Genomic DNA, 16,003 nt, shown 5'->3' on the forward strand with positions numbered 1-16,003 from the left:
TCCTCCTTTAAATCCTCCCTCTGTCTCTGTCGCTCCCTCCCTCCTCTCTCTCTCTTTCTCCTCCTTGGAGAACCTCAGGATTCCTGAAAAACTAAAGCCAGGAGGGGTAAGGTAAAGTCAAGCAGGCTGCCTGCTGCAGGGTGGGGTGCAGGTGGGTAGTAAGAAAGCGGGGAGAAAATGCAAATATGGAGCTTAACAATCATCCCACCACATCTGTTACACTCAGCTTTGCTTCCTGGCCCTGGTCTTGAGTCAAGAAAGCCTCAGGGTCCAATCAGGCCCAGCAGCCTTGCAGCGGCACTCAAGGCCACTGATCTGCATCTCCCTCCATGCCGGGTTGTCGGTCTTGCTCATTTGTGACAGCTGCTGTTTACTGAAGGCACTCCTTGTGCTGAGTGGTTTTCAATCAATTATCTTTAACCTAATGACATTTGAAGGTAGGTGTTATCTTTTAAAGATGGGGAAGTGTTGCGGACGAAATGACACAAAGGACAAGACACACACAAAAGACAGACACAGACACAACTCCGGCCGGAGGAACAATTCTACGCGAGCCCCTCTTGCGGTTTATTTTATACCCCGGTAACTGGATACAAACTGAAACCTACAAGATGCATTCCTTTACCAATTAAGGGCAAGTAGCCAAACACATTTCAAGGACAGGGGGGAGCAAAGGGAGGAAGCGACCACAACATGTTTACTAAGAGGCCTGCCCACAACTCCAGCCTTCTCCTTACTTCTAAGGACGGCATGTTCCCTCGTTAGCGAGCGGACCATTAAACTTGGATATTGTGTGCAGGCCTCCTGGCAGAGCATCCTGTTTGCAGGCATGCCTTGCCCAGGCAGGGAGCCCCGTGTGCAGGCACATCCCCGCGTCCCTAACCACGCTTTCCTGTGGTCACTGTCGGGCTCCCACAGGGAAGTTGATTCTTAGGCAGGCAATGCCCCAAGGACCTCACAGCAGACAGTTGCCAGAAGTGCCTGAGTGGCTCTAAAGCTGTCCCTCTCAGCACCCAGCCCAGTGCCTGCTTCTGAAAGGTGCTGAGCAAATGCAGTTCCATACAATTCCTCCACAGGGGAAAACACTGGGAAGGCAGGAGTCAGGACCAACTTCACATAGTGCCTCCCTCGGTCTGCTTAGCTGAAAAAGTCCTGCTAAGAAAGAGGATAAATGGTGTGGGGAGAAGGGAAGCTTAGTCACAGAATTTTCAAGAACCTCCATCTCCTGTTGAATGGGCCCCTCCTTCCACTTCCTGGCCAAAGGTAGTGGCATGTTCTCAAGGCCCGAAGCAGCGGCAGCTTTCACTGCACACAGGCTGGAGAGCACTGTGTGAGTGAAGTGAATTCTAGGGGTGCTTCTCTCCTACTCCAAATCCTCTGGGGTTCAGCTTTATGGCTCCAGAGGTGCGGCGGAAGTATCTCTATTCTCTTTCTGCATGGATCACATGATGAATGAAATCTGTTTTAGACAGACATTTCTAGACAAAAGCTGATGTTTCAGACCCTGTAGCATTCTCCTTCCAGCACCATATAGCTTATGGGGGGAAGCACTGGGTCTGTGAATGTGTACATGTGGGAGTGTGTGTGTGTGTGAGAGAGAAAGAGAGTTTATGTGTGTGTGTCAGCCCCTCTGCCTGGCTCCACCGTTAGCTACCTTTGCAATATCAAGACTATTTAACAGGGGCACAGTCCAGCCACAGGAATCTTCAACAAACCTGCCATTCACATGAACACCTTCACTTCCGCCCTAACAACAAGGCCCGTTGAGTTGGAGTGCTCCAGAGCCATTCTCTTTAGGCATTCCTTCAACTTTGTTTCCTCTGGTGCTACCCTCTTGGAAGTCATTATTACTCATTAGGTATATTGCACACAGAGAAAAAGTAGGTCAAGGATTAAAAAAAAGAAAAAAACCACCTTCAGGAGAAGCACTCATATTGTATAAAGCTGTTTTGAACTTGTATGAGATTTTTTAAAGGGGGAAATACTTTGTGTAGAGCTGGCTGCTGTCACGGGTGACTTATGAATGAATGAGTGCCCATCCAGAGCCTTTCATATGTTAAACACGTGATCTCAGAATTTCCTTTTTAAAAGATCATTCTGCCCAGTGGGATGAGCAACCTCTAGATCTAGGTTCTATACAGTATAGGCTACCTTGAGGATCCCCAGCTGAACAGGAACAAGGGAATCCTGGGAACTCCTTATAAATGGACAAAAAGAACGAGAAAGAAAAATGTGAGCCTGACCATTTGGACATGTGTTGCTTGGGGTCTGAGCAAGGCCGCTGGGCAGATTAGGTCCAGGGGAGCCTTAGAAAGTCAGAAGCTTTGGAAGGAACATCTCTCTCTACAGAAAGAGAGAGACACACACAGAGACAGAGACAGACAGACAGATACTCTATTGGTTCTGTGTTCCTGGAGAATCCTGACCGATACACTGGAGGAAGAGCGCCTTGACCTAGGACTTAATGGAAGGCAGGAGTGCAGGAGAGCGTGAGGCACAGTCATGGCATCTGAGCAAGAATGTGGACCCGGTCCTAGGCTTCCCTGGGTGGGGCTATGCTCCACATGCCCAGGCTGCTGTGGCTGCTTGCTGCTCTTGCTTTCCAGGGCATAACCCTGCTGGGCTGCCTTTGCATAATGGGCTATTATGATGGTCTACACGCAGCATCTATAGGCATTATCTCATGCAATATTGTTTTTCTCTCTTCTACAAAGGGAGTAAGGGAGAGAGAGGCAGGGAAGAAGCAAGAAAGCTGGACCAGCATTTAGCTCTGTTAACTGGTTCTTGCCCGGTTATGCTCCCCGGGAAAGGAGCCTATGGTGTCCTGCACATTCTTCACTCTATAATCAGGTACTCCCATTGGAAACACATCCGTATACTAGGCCATCACTGACCTGGTTGCCTAAGAAAAACACTCTTGCTTTTCTAGAAACTTCCATAGAATATAATCCCTCTATATATAATTCTCAATAAAATTGTTAAAGAATTAAACAATTGTAGGTTGTGACTCTGATCAAGAAGCATCTGATAAAACAGTAGCATGTGGTTAAAGGCAAAGATATCCTCAAATCTTTAATTATTTTAAATAGTGAACGCATGTGAAAAGCCTTATAATATTGTAGCTAAAATATACCACTAGGGAGTATTTAATCTATTTTTTCAAATGAAGAACAAGATCCAGCTAATTATGTGAAATATTTACAACCCATCTCACTGGGCTGATCTGAGAATACAACCTACATTTCCAAATAAACACACTCCATTTACCACACTTTAAGAAGGTCCTTGAAAAAGGTATTTGTCCACTGTCTACAAGTCTGTGGTAATGGCTATATAGTCTTCCAACTGCATAAAATAAAAATCTACTCTATTCATGTTGTTCTCACTAAAATCAATGTGCTTACTGTAAAAGTTTACTGATTATAAAAACAATGATTGCCATTCTTTCTTAGTTTACCTGGGTTTTGGAGACACAGTTTGGATAGCCAATATCTCTTAAAATTGCTGTCTAGGGGACGCCTAATTGGTGATTTCTTTTTCTTTTAACAGAAGTTCCTATAGTAAGCAGTGACCTTTAAAGTCATTCTAGAGAGGATTCCTTTTTTTAAAAATTTTTTTAAATTTATTTTTGAGAGTCAGAAAGAGACAGCACGAGCAGGGGAGGGTCAGAGAGAGAGGGAGGCACAGAACCTGAAGACAGGATCCAGGCCCTGAATTAGCTGTCAGCACAGAGCCCGACGTGGGGCTCAAACCCACGAACCATGAGATCATGGCCTGAGCCAGAGTCGGACACTTAACCCACTGAGCCACCCAGGTGCCCTGAGGACTCCTTTCTAAAAGTAGCTATTATATTCTTTCAACACTGTATTAACTGGCAAAATGGAAACTTCATAGTTCAGGGGGAAGGCAAACTAGGGCATGGAACAATATATGATCAAGTGGTAAATCCAGGAGTAGAGGGTGTAAGGGCTGTGGGAAGGACAGAAATGTGACTGTAGAGGACTCTGGGGACTGGAGAGCATGCATATGTTAATTTTATTGCAAATGGATTCAGTCCCTTATTGTTGCATCAGCTCTTCTTCCTATCTTCATGCAAACAAATAACTCTGATTCCAAGCATCATTCTCTTCTCACTTTCCATGCTGGAAGCCTTGCATTGCTACTGTGGCAAACTTAACTAGATGAAACATCAAAATCTTCAAACTCCTTCATTCTGGCTTCTCATCATCACTCCATCAAAATTGCCCTAACCAATGACTGTCATATATCTATATAGCCCAATCCAGTGAAAACTTTTCAGTGTTCATCCTATATGACTTTTCAACACCCGTTAGTATAGCTTGGTCATTCTCTCAATGAAACACTTTCCTCTCTTGTTTCTGGGATACTGGACTCTGCTATTTTATCTGCTTCTATCTATTCTATCCCTCCTTCTCCTTTGCCAGAAGCTCTTCCACTACACAGTATTTACATATTGGGGTTCCTCAGGGCTTGGTCTGGGTAATCTTCCCTTTTCACCACTCTCTTTGTCTGTAAGAGAACTGCCTGCCCTGTACAGAAATACTAGGGTATCTAGGAAGTACTCGTAGGCAGAAACCTCTTCACTAAAAGAAATCCATCATCCAGGCCTGGAAAAAGCCTTCCTACCCTTAGGCAGCCGGAGCAGCAGCAGGGATCAACTGGAGCACAACAGCACCAGATAAGCTAGGCAGACCACAGACTCTGAAAATTAAATTGTTATTGTAACCAGAGCCTACAAAAGTAAGGCAAGACACACATACAGCACCTAAACAGGGTATCCAACTACTAATATGAAAGATAATAGGACCCAGTCTCCTAACATAATAGACAAAGTTTCCAAGATAGAATAAAATAAAAATCTCCTCTGAGACCAACAACTAAAAAATTATACCTTGCGTGAAGAAAGGCAAGGAACTAACACCCACACTGAGATGTATCAGCTATTACTGGAATTATTGATATGGATTTTTTTAATTTTTTAAAAATGTTTTATTTATTTCTGAGAGAGAGAGAGACAGAGTGAGCAGGGGAGGGGCAGAGAGAGAGGAAGACACAGAATCCGAAGCAGGCTCCAGGCTCTGAGCTGGCTGTCAGCACTGAGCCCGACGCGGGGCTCGAACCCACGAACTGCAAGATCATGACCTGAGCCGAAGTCGGACGCCCAACTGACTGAGCCACCTAGGAGCCCCTTGATATGACTTTTAAAGTAGCTATCATAAAAATGCTTCAATAATCAATTATAAATTCTCTTGAAATAAATGAAAAATCTGAGTAAAGAAACAGAAGTTACAAAAAAAGAACAACATGAAAATTACAGAACTGAAAATACAATGACAGAAGTTAGAAAAACCTTATTACATGGGTTCAATAGCTGAATGGAGATGAAAAAAGAATCAGTTGACTTGCAGACAGACAATACAAGTCTCAAAAACAGAGAAAGTAAACTGAAAATAAATGATGAAAGATTCAGAGAACTGGGAAATGATAAAAGAAGACCCAACATTTGTATCCTTGGAGTCTCAGAAGGACAGGAGAAAGAAGGTATTGAAAGAGTATTTAAAGAAATGATTACTGAAAATATCTTGAATTCGGCAAAAGACAAAAAACTACAGATCCAAGAAGCTACATGAACCCTAAACAGTATTAGCCCAAGAAATCCACATCAAAACACACTGTAATTCAACTTCTAAAACTAAAATCAGAGAAAAACCTTGAAACCAGTCAAACAGAAACACTACTTTACCTATAAGGGAACAGCAATTTGAATTTTGATTTCTCATATGAAATCATGGAAGCCAGAAGGAAGTAGCTCATTTTTCAAGAGCTGAGAGAAAAGAATTGTCAGCTGCCTATTCTGTATCTGGCAAAACTCTCTTTCAGGCATGAAGAAGAAATAAAAACGTTCTCAAACAAAGGAAATCTAAAGGAGTTTATTGCTAGCAGACCTACACTGAAAGATTGACTAAATGAAGTTCTGCAAACAGAAAAGAAATAATAAAAGAAGGAATCTTAGAGTACTGAGGAGAAAAGGGGAACAATGAAAAGACCAGAAATAAGGGTAGTACAGACTGTCTTTTTCTTTGTAAGCTTTTAGAAATCAAATTTGGTTATTGAAATAAAAATTATAACACCAGCTGAAGTGCAAGACAATGATACCTAAAAGTGAGGAAGGTAAAAAGGCCTAATGGAACTGAGATTTCCGTACCTCAATTGAAGGTAAAATACTGTTATCAGGAGATTGTAATAGGTCACATGTGTATATTGTGATACCCAGAGTAACCACTACAAAAACTATACAAAGAGATATATTGAAAAACACTATAAATAAATCGCTATGGAATCTTAAAATTATTCAAGTAACCTGCAAGAGTCGAGAAATGTGAAACAGGGGAAAAAGAAGAAAAACAAATAGTAACTAAATAATAAAATGGCAGATTTAAGCACTAACATACAAATAATTACCTTAAGTATAAATAGTCTAAATACTCCAAATGGTAGACTGGATTTTAAAACAACCATCTTTTTAAAAACAACAACTTATCTAAAATTCAGTGACACAGGTAGGTTAAAGGTTAAAAGTAAAAGATGAGAAAAATATACCATGAGAACATTAATTTAAAAAAACCAGGACCAGCAATATTAATATCTGATAAAATAAACTTCAGAGTAAAGAAAATCACTAGAGATGAAAAGAACATAAATAAAGGTAAAAAGATCAGTCAATACAGACGATAGAACAGTCCTACATGTGAAAGCACTGAACAACTTGTCTCAAAATACGTGAAGCAAAAACTGATAGAGCTAATAGAAAAAATCCACAATTATAGCTGAAGACTTCCACATTCCCCTCTCAGCAAATGAAGTAAACTGCTGGATGTAAAATCAGCAATGATACAGAAGATCCAAGTAACACAATCAAACAGTAGAATCTATTTGACATATACAGTACACTCCACCAGACAGCACAGTTAAACTAATTTTTTTCCAGTGCCCATGGAACATTCACCAAGATAGACTCTATCATGAGCCATAAAACAAACTTCAACAAATTTTAAAGAACTGAAATCACAGAGTGTGGCCTCTGGCCATAACGGAATCAAACAAGAAATCAACAACAGAAAAATAATGAGGCAAGTGGAAACTGAACAATACAATTATAAACAATTCATGGTTTCAAAGAAATCTAAATGAAATTTTTAAAAATATGTAGAACTGAATGAAAACAAAATTACAGCATATCAAAGTTTGTGGGATGCAGCTAAAGGAATAATAAGAGGAAATTTATGGCTCTACATGCTCACATTAGAGAAGAGAAAGATCTAAAATCAATAATCTAAGTTCCTACCTCAAGAAACTAACAGAGAAGAGCAGAATAAACCCAAAGCAGACAAAAGAAAGGAAGAGGTAGAGATTAATGAAATTTAAAATGGGGAAAGAATAGAGAAAATTGATAAGAAAATAAAAGCCAGTTTCTCAAAAACAATCAATAAAATTGAGAAATCTCTAATGAGACTGGCAAAAATAAAATTAATGACATCATCAATATTAGAAATGAAATGAGGTTAATCACTACAAATCTTGCACCTATTAAAAAGTTAATAAGGGAATATTTTGACAGCTTCAAAGAAATGTACTAATTCCTCAAAAACCACAAACTACCACATCAACCAAGATGAAGTAGATAATCAGAATAACTCTATAACTATTAAAGAAATCAAGTTAATAACTAAAAGTTTCTACAAAAGAAATCTCTAGGCCCACATGGTTCTCTACAGAGTTCTTTCAAACATTTAAAGAATTAACACCAACTTTACACAATCTCCTCCAGTAAACAGAAGAAAAAGGAACATGTCCCAATTCATTTTTATGAGGCCAATGTTACCCTAATACTAAAACCAACAGAGAAAAAAAACATAGTGCAAAGAAAACAACCTCATGAAATTAGACGTTAAAATCCTCATGGCCAAAAAAATCTCATGAAATTAGATGTTAAAATCCTCAACAAAATAGTTACAAACCTCATCCAATAATGTATAAAAAGAATTATATACCACAAACAAGTGGAATTTGTTTCAGGTATGCAAGTTTGGTTCAACATTCAAAAAAATCATTCAACGTTAGGCTTTGTATAAATGAGCTAATGTAGAAATATCATATAATCATGTCAGCTGGCACAAAAAAAAAGCATTTGATAAAATCCAACACCATTCATAACAAAAACCTCAGCAAGTTAGTAATTGAAAAGAAACACCTCAACTTGACAAAGAATTTCTACAAAAAAAATTACAACTAATATTATACTTAATAAGGAAGGACTGAATGGTTTCCCCAGGAAGCTATGAAAAACCTTCTAGAACTAATAAGTGAACTCAGTGAGCTCATAAGTTACAAAATCAACAAAGAAAATAAATTGCATTTTTATATACTAATATGAATATGTGGAAACTGAAATAAAAAACACAATACCATTTATAATCACTCCAAAGAAAATGAAATAGTTAAGTGTACACTTAACAAAACAGGTACAGGATTTCTGTGCTGAAAATTAAAATGTGATGAAAGAAATAAAGAGACACCTAAATATATGGCAAGCCATACTGTGTTCATGGATTGGAACACTCAACATAGTAAAGATGTCAATTCTCCCTAAACTGATCTACAGTTTTAATGCAATTGCTAAAAAAGTCCAAGCAAGATTTTCTGCAGACATAGACGATCTTACTCTAAAATTTATATGGTAAAGCCTAGGTCCTAGAACAGCTTAAACAATCCTGACAAAGAAGAATAAAGCAGGAGGAATCACTCTATTATTAAGGACTATATGTAACTACAGTAGTCAAGATAGCATGACAGTGACAGAGAGCTGAACACATAGATCAATGGAAAAATAGCAAACTTAGAGCATCTGGGTGGCTCTGTCGGCTAAACATTCAACTCTTGATTTTGGTCCAAGTCATGATCCCAGGGCTGTGGAATCAAGCCCTGCATCTGGCTCTGTACTGAGCATGGAGCCTGCTTAAGATTCTCTCTTTCCCTCTCAGTCCCTCTCCCTCAATCCTTCTCCCTTGTTCTTGTTCTCTCTCTTAAGTTAAAAAAAATTTTAGAAAAAAAGAAAATAACAAACTCAGAAATAGACCCACACAAATATGCCCAATTAATTTTTGATAAGATGGAAAGGCAACTCCATAGAGAAAGGATAGCCTTTTTATTTTTTTTATTTTTATTTTTATTTAAATGTTTTATTTATTTCTAGGAGAGAGAGAGAGAGACAGCGTGAGCAGGGGAGGGTCAGAGAGAGAGGAAGTCACAGACTGAAACAGGCTCCAGGCTCTGAGCTGGCAGTCAGCACAGAGCCCGACGTGGGGCTCGAACCCATGAACTGCAAGATCATGACCTAAGCGAAAGTCGGACGCTTAACCGACTAAGCCACCCAGGCGCCCCAAGGATAGCCTTTTTAATGAATGGTGTTGGAGCAACTGGACATTTGTAGACCAAAAATATGAACCATGACATAAACGTCATACCTTATACAAAATTAGTTCAAAATGGATTATGGATTTAGAAGGCAAAATGCAAAACTATAAGCTTTTAGAAAAAAAAATTGTAGTAAAAAGTCTTCAGGAGCCAGAACCATGTAAAGAGTTCTTAGACTTGACACCAAAAACATGATGTACAAAAGCCAAAATTGACAAGTTGACCTCATCAAAATTAAATACCTTTACTCTGTAAGAGTTCATGCTCCAAGGGTTAAAAGACAAGCTATAGACTGGATGAAAATATTTACAGATCACATAGTATCTAGAACATAATAAAGAAGGGACAAAACTCAATAGCAAATGCCATGAAATCCAATTACAAAATAGGCAAAAGACATGCATGGACATTTCACCAAAGAGGATCTACAGATAGTAAACAGGCACATGAAAAGATGTGCGACATCATTAACTAGCATGGGAATGCCAATGGAAAACACAATAAGACCCCACTACACATGTATCATAATGACTGAAATAAATAATAGTGACAATACCGAAAACAGTAAAGGATGAGGAAAAACTAGATCTCTCATGCATTGCTTGTGGTAACGTCAAATGGTACAGCCATTCTGGAAAACAGTTTGACAGTTTCTTATAAAACTAAACCTGCAACTACCATATGACTCAGCAATTAGCACACTCGTCTTTTATCCCAGAGAAATGAAAACTTACATCTACACAAAAACCTGTTTATGAGTGTTCACAGCAGCTTTGTGATGGCCCAGACTGAAATTCGCCCCAGTATCCTCTCATAGGTAAATGGTTAAACAAACTGGTACCCCAGAGTGGTACCACAGAACACTGCTCAGCAATATACAGGAACAAACTATTAGCACACTCAATAACTTAGGTGAATCACTGATGACTTATGATGAGTATAAAGACGGCAATATCGAAAAGTTACATGCTGTGTGATTTCACTTACATAACATTTCTGAAATGACTAGTGGCTGCCAAGGATAAAGGATGGGATTGGGGGTAAAGAGAGGTGGGTATGATTACACAAGGGCAACAAGAGGGATCCTTAGGATATTGAAACAATTCAACATCTTGACTGTGTGGTGCATACATGAACCCACTCAGGTGATAAAATCGTGTAACTCCTAACCCCCCCCCAACACAAACACAGACACAAAGGCATACATACAAACACAAGGAAAATTTGGGAAATCTGAATCAGCCAGTAGATTAGAGCAGTGTCCATATCCTGGTTGTGATATTATACTTTGGTTTTACAAAATGTTACTATTGGAGAAACTGGGACATATATACACAGGATCTGTTCTCTGGATCTGGGTTCTTAACAGGACTAAAATTTTCTCAATGCCAAGGATATCTGCTCTGGCTTTTTGTTTCTCACACAACACTTAGCACTGAACCCACCACATTGGTAGCTTCTCAACAAAGCCTGAGAATTCCTTTATAATTGATGATCTCATCTGATGAGGCAGGCATGAAAGATATATTTACCACCAGATACTTGGAAAAGTTTCAGTTGTGGATATTTACCTTTTCCAGAGACAATGTTACACGTGACGATCACTGGCAGACGCTGTGCATTTGCCACTCCTGCACATAACATGCAGAACTGCAAAGCCTATGGTACGACAGGACTCACCAGCGATGGTTCTCATGGCAACCAGCAAAAAGCCACTTCACGGGGGTACTTGTAAAATCACTGGACCTGACTCATACTTGCAATCTAGCTTCTGCTACTAGCAGTATGTTTCTTTCTTGGGCTCATGTTTTATTATGCTTATTATCAAGCACATTGTGGTTACAAAGTCAATATTCGGTGATGTTTAGTCTCAAGGGGCCCTATACTGGGCCCCTCTATAACCTCAGATGAGAGATGATTACATTCAATTCAGCCAAACAATTGAGCATTTTCTATACACAAGGCAGAAACCTGCGATCTCTAGGGGCAACAGAGATGAATAAACAATGGTTCCTGTTCTCAGCATCTGACAGGTCATGTGGAGGGTGTCTACCAAGGTTGTCAGAAAAGACTGTCAGTCAGTACTGATATGAGGCCTTAGAACCTTGGAAGTGATGACTTCCTGGTCAGTAGTGAGTGCACCGGACACAGGCACAGGTTTACTGAACGAGCTGTGGGCTATAATGGTTAGGAGCCTGCTTGCCAAATCAGCCTATCTAATCTGAATCCTCACATCGTCACTTACCATCAGATAATCTGAGGCCCATTCCCCATCTTTAGAATCAGGAAAGTATTATCAACCACCTAGAGTTGGTGTGGGAAGTGAAAGGTAGTGCATGTGACCTACTTAGCACAGAGCCTGACATACAGTCAAGTGCTTCCTATATGTTGGCTATTATTATTTAGCTGGGAGGGGAAAAATGAATAAGACATAAATCTTCTTGAGCTACTTTCCATCCAATGGTGTGATAGACATGCATACAGAGATTATAGGGCAGTAGGATCCATGTTATTACAGACCGAAAAAGATGAGTGTGGCTCTCACTCAGGAGGCCAATACATGCCTCATGGTTATCACGGTGCCATTCACAGCTGCCTGAAGTAAGTTTCATTTACACTCTGCCACCAGCTTTAGTGCTCACCAATTAGCAAGAACAAATAATGTGGGCTGAGCGCACTGATTGCCTCTGCCCTTTCACCGTGTTCATCTCCTTGTTGCTAGATCACCATTGCACTTAGCTGTTTGCTATGCTGCAGAAGATGTGTTTTCTGAGGGTTCTCCTGTAGGATGGTTCTCTCCTGGGTTCCCCAGTATACACGCGGCCCCAGAGAGAGAGACCTACTGAGGATCCATCATTACCACACCCCCTTTAAGCACAGGCACATCCAGCTTGCTTATAGCTCACCACTTTTGGTGTGAGAACAATATCAATGCAGTCACTGTCCACTTTCTGAGGGGCGGCAGGAAGGTCAAGGTGGCAGAGAGATTGCATCTTACAGCGCAAAGCATCTTTCTCCTCCTTGCTCTGAGTCAGCTTTGTGATACAGACCATGCCTGCATGGCCTCACTGTCCTGTGGTCCCAACTGCTTTGAGGTACAAATCCTCTCTGCGCCCAGTAGCCCTACCTCAGACCCTGGAACTTGGCAGAGCTGAGTGTGTTCACTTCTAGTTCCACCAGACACTGAGCTGTAGTCCTCTGCACAGAGAACTGTACAGAAATAGAGAATCGATCCATCATAGTTTACGATTTAAGGTGGGGACTCTTAGACCTCTCAGTTTGAAGTCCTAGTAAATTTTGTCTAAACATAGTGATAAAAAATTATTGTTTTAGAAGGAATAATAATAGAGTAGCAAGGTATGCCGTTTATTTGCTTTCTTGACAAATATCAGTATACAGGAAGCCTGGGGGAGTCTGAGGTCTCCCCCACAGCCCGTCTGTCCCTGAGGTTATGGGCAGTAACTGCAGGCAAACAGTCATGGGAAAATTGCAGCTTAAGGTTTGTAAGCTGGAATCTAGAAAAAGGGCAGAAGCTGTGAAAGCAAGCACATAGAAGAGGATCATTATCAAGGGGAGTCTATTTGAGAACCTGCCAAAGAAACACACAGGTCAGAGTTTGAGTAACCACGGTGGGCGCCAATGGCCCAGAGTGCATGGGCCTATGGACTGAGTAGAGGCATTCCCGTGTCATCACAGAAAACTCCAGCATGTGACGGGGGGGTCCAGCGGGCTTAGAGCGGGAACTGTGGGGTTCTTTTCTCTGAGCTGGGGGCATACAGGTAGTGAGCCCAGGGTCCCATCCTGCCCCATGCCACTAACATGGAGAGTACATTCTCATGAGGTCCCAGGATTTGAGAACCAGATATTTTCTCCAGGTGTAAAGGATGATTCCTGGTTTAGAGAAAAAAGATCCCTTTTTCTCTTTAGCCAAGTCCCCAGGCCTAGAGACTCTGTTGCTGATCAAAAAGTAGCCCTAAGGAGGATCAAAGTAGAGGTCAAGGCTATAGCCTTCACACACATAAGGTCTCTCCTCTGGGGTCCAGGGCTGTTCCAGCCGTCCCGTGTCCCTCCACTGGTGTTGGCACCCAGCAGACCATCCTCCTCCTCTGAGCTCCTGGCACTCCGCCAGCTTTTCCTAACCTGTCCTGAAGAATCACCAAAACTGCTTACACTGTTTTCATCTAAACCCCGTTCCGGAGCTTTAAATGTTCCCAATTTGTTTTATGAAGTAAAACTCCATGCTTCTAGGGTTGAATTAGTACTAATTATGTAAGGACAATGCTTCTGAGTCCTTTGGGTGCACAAGTCATACTTGAGGAACTAAAAGGAGACACAAGCAGACCACAAGGGGACCAGGATGGGGAAGGTGCTAGAAGCCGTGTACAGGAGAAGCCACCAGTGCTGTTGAACAAGGGGAAAACCAGGGAGCATGGGGCAGGGAGACTTGGGGTTGTCAGGTGGGAGGGGAAAGACACCAGCTCCTGTAGCTCCAAAGGCCAAAGCAGGACCAGGAGGTGGCCATTTGGAGGGTAGAGGACAGATTTCAGTGTCCCTGAGTGGGCCTTGAGCCCCTGTTGCTGGTTTCTAGAGGGGATGTCTGTATGGAAAAGTTGTGCATAAGGCTGCAGCATGGAAGGCTCATGCACAAAGTGTGACAAAGGAAGGGGGCATTAGCACCATCCGCTCTGCAAGTGGGCAGACCCTGTAAGCCTCACCCACCTCAAACCATCAGCATGATAGACGGCAGTGGAACCCACATACCCCAGGACCCCATTAATCCCTGGGCCTCACAGAGGTCACACAAACTTTCCTTCTGTTCAAGTTTACACAGCGACCTACTGACCTACTTTTCTGTACTGCTTGGCATAACTCAGCATCCTTGCAACAAAGGGCCCCTCCTCCACAGATTTGTGATGTTTAGAGTCTATGACAGGAAACATGAGGGTAACGGCCCTTCAGATAAAAATGTAATGCATTTAGGTGTTCACAGCCTCCAGGCTGGCTCTGTTTAATTGCACAAACATCATTTATCACGAGACACGTGACAAATTCATCTGCAGTTTTTCCAGCTTATAGCTCTGCATCCTCTCATGCATGTCCATTAGGTTTGCTTCTCCTACTTACATATTTAAATGAAAACAAATTGGGCTCATTTACTCTGAGATGCTCAGCTTGACAGAGATTGAAAGTGTGTGTGTGTGTGTGTGTGTGTGCGCGCGCGCGTGCACGTGTATATGTGCACATGCACATGTGTGCCCGTATGTGTTGTATTTGTTTTGCCTCAAAGGGTTGGGATGTCTGGATGGAATGGATCATTCAAAAAGAAAGAAATTTCCAGAATGTCTTCAATCATCTGCACAAAACAGAGTCTGAAATTGCTTAGGAAAAAGCTCATTGATAAAACCACCACCACAGACAAAAGCAAATCAGTGTGGCAGTTTGTTGTAAATGTCCCAGTGTCACATATCATTTATACCTTCACAAAGAACTGCAACCAATTGCAGAGTGACTTTTTCCTGCCTGTGTGAACTGGTTTGGAAGACAGCTGCCAGGGGAGTAAGCCCAATACAATGCAGGACAGGGATGTGCTGAAACACAGTCAGCCCCGGGTCAAGGAGGAGGAGGGGTGGCTGCCTGATAATGGAGGGAAAGCTCTCCCACAGTGAGGGAAGAAAGTCAGGCTGGGCACCTGGAGCCCTGCTTAGAGAAGAGATGTACGGAGGCAGGATGCCCAAACAGGGAGAGACCCTCTCTACTAGAGGTGGTTCCCTGCCTTTAGATGTATTGTTCTTTTTGAATGACATGAGTAATAGACAGACACCTGACAGAGGAGTGTGAAGAAATTCCCTTTACTTCCTCCTCTAATCCCAATCCTTAACTCTTTATTGTGTATTCTTTAGGAACTCTCCATGCATTTACATGGTGGAGAATATATATACATAGGATTGCATGGATATAATCTTACATAAGCGGCATCAGCGGCATTTGTTAGAGCTGGTCCCTCCCTCCTTCTTGAAGCTTTCTCCCCGTGGTTTCCAGAACTTGACCTCTCCGGGCTCTCCTCCTACCTCACTGCTCACTTCTCCACCTCTCATGCTGGGCCTTCCTCACATGAGTGACCTCCTAATGAGGGAGGTCCCAGATAGAGTCAGGGGCCACTTCTCTACCTCCACCTATAGCACTGCATAGCGCTTAGAAAATCATAGCTCTCAAATATGTTCTATGTTCCTCCAGCCTGAAGCTGGACCACCACCTGACATCCCAGCCAGGACCTCTAATGGGCCCTGCAAACCGGTCCAAAGTAGAGCCTGTGATTTTGTCCTTCCTGAACCTGCTCCACTCCCAATCTACCCACCATTTACTGGCCACACACTGGGAATCTTCCTTGGTTCCTCCTTTCTTTCCATAATCTGAACTGTCAACAAATCCCAGGGTCACTACCAACCAGAACCTGCTCACTTCTCACCCTGCCCCCATCACCATGGTGGGGCCACAACTGTACTTTGCC

The sequence above is a fragment of the Crocuta crocuta genome, unplaced genomic scaffold (genome assembly GCF_008692635.1).
Source record: "Crocuta crocuta isolate KB4526 unplaced genomic scaffold, BGI_CrCroc_1.0 scaffold118, whole genome shotgun sequence".
NCBI lineage: Eukaryota > Metazoa > Chordata > Mammalia > Carnivora > Hyaenidae > Crocuta > Crocuta crocuta.